The following is a 1,815-nucleotide window of genomic DNA, read 5'->3' as shown; positions in this document are numbered from 1 at the left end:
ATATATATACGTAATAAAAGGAAATGACAAAGGAATAAACGATTATCTTATGAACTTCATTAGCTTACCGCTGTTTCTGCTATAGGGTGCAGTGGACTCATATTTGAGTGTCTGCGTAACGCCTTATAGATTCATCAGAGCCTTGAATATGAAGTGTAATTTAGTAGGGAAAAGAATTACATTTATGCATATATAAAGAAGTATGTATGTGCATGTGTGCGTATGTATATATGTATGTACTGGTGTGTGGGAGATAGGGGGGGGGAGAGATTGAAAAGTTTGACGAGGACAGGAATTAAGTCTGTAATGCACCGTTTGAAGATGATGTAAGTGAAGCCGTTGTGACTAGCCGCACGAAACAATAATGTCGTTGTGAGAGTGGAGGTGTGGGGAACGTGGAGAAGGTTAGTTTGTTAGGAGTTTCGTTGAAAGTGTATAATGTCGAGTTAGAGGCGAAACAAATAGCAAATGCGGAGGGTTTGTCTGCAGAAGTGCTGCTAATAGCCATCTTTGGTGAGACTCTCTTGGTAAGGCCGCAGATTCTGCTGCAATCTGGTAGGCGGGAAAGTTTGCTTTTCTAACGATAGTATTTGTAGGCATTGCAGTAGTCTTGCAGGAAGCGAAACATTGCATTGTAACTGAAGATGTATGGAAGAGCAGCAAAAACTAAAGATGAATCCTGAGGGATAGGGAAAAGAAACTTCGAGCTGGAATAAAAGAAATTTGTGGCTGGAATTCAGGTGAGACAGAGAACGATGAGTGATAGGGCGAGTAGATACAAGTTATGCGCCAAATTGGTATATAGAGAGTAGCATGACGCTAATATAGATCGGGTGGTTTGCATAATACTAAAGGGTATGGCTACTGGTCGCTGATCGGCGGACGCTAGGACAGAGGTAAGTAATTTAGATTGCTTCTTTTGAGAAATTTTCAGGTTTTTTTGTTTTGTTTTGTTTTGTGTTTTGGCGCGGTATGATATGTAAAGTGTGTTACACTTTCTAATCCTCGCATCAGTTAAACTTTTACCATATTCCGTGAACTCTGTTATTCATTCAAGGTTCAGATATGTTTTGGTTTGTGTTGGTGAAAATCTTTATTGTTGATATTGTTGCTGTCGTCTTCATCTTCGTCGTCGTCGTCGCCGCCGCCGCTGTTGTTGTTATTGTTTGATTTTCAGCCAGGCCAGATTTTGGCAGCTGCAGCTCTCTATGATCAAAAGCCTTGTAACTATGATCATCTAGTCTCTCCTTTAGACATTATATATTTAGGGGACATCATCCAGTGTGGTTCCCGTTTTTTTTGTTTTTTTTTTAAGAATGCAGAGTCATAATTTGAGGGAAATTTAACTGTTATTTCTAGCAAGCCAAACTCTCACGTTGACGGTCCCTGTCTCTAATCTATTATTCTATTTTTGTCTATTTTTACTGCGAAACTCGCTGAGACAAGAAGGAAAGAAGGAGAAAAACTGTTAGGATAAGTTGCACCACTCAATAAAGAAGTCACTCTCTCTCTCTCTCTCTCTCTCTCTCTTGTACACATACAGACACACACATTCACACACTCTCTCTCTCGCACACACACACACATTCACATACTCTCTCTCTCGCACACACACACACTCTCTCTATCGCACACACACACACACACACTCTCTCTCTCACACACACACTCTCTCTCACACACACACTCTCTCACACACACACTCTCTCTCACACACACACTCTCTCACACACACCCACTCTCACACACACACACACACGCACTCTCTCTCTCTCTCTCTCACACACACACACACACACTCTCTCTCATACACAG

At 41.3% G+C, this 1,815-nt stretch overlaps 1 protein-coding gene across 2 annotated transcripts in view; it reads left to right on the top strand.

The window, feature by feature from the left end:
* Positions 1-628: 628 nt before the first annotated feature.
* The window catches only part of LOC128247605 (uncharacterized), a 28,162-nt gene continuing 26,975 nt past the window's right edge, over positions 629-1,815 (top strand). The window contains exon 1 of one of the 2 annotated variants that reach the window (XR_008263969.1): positions 629-740. The gene's annotated coding sequence lies outside the window, so the exon portion shown is untranslated. Of the gene's footprint in view, positions 897-1,815 lie in introns of both variants that reach the window. The other variant, XR_008263968.1, reaches the window with a different exon arrangement.

Source organism: Octopus bimaculoides, chromosome 4 (genome assembly GCF_001194135.2).
Source record: "Octopus bimaculoides isolate UCB-OBI-ISO-001 chromosome 4, ASM119413v2, whole genome shotgun sequence".
Taxonomy (NCBI): Eukaryota; Metazoa; Mollusca; class Cephalopoda; order Octopoda; family Octopodidae; genus Octopus; species Octopus bimaculoides.
This window is presented reverse-complemented; position numbering and strand designations above follow the sequence as displayed.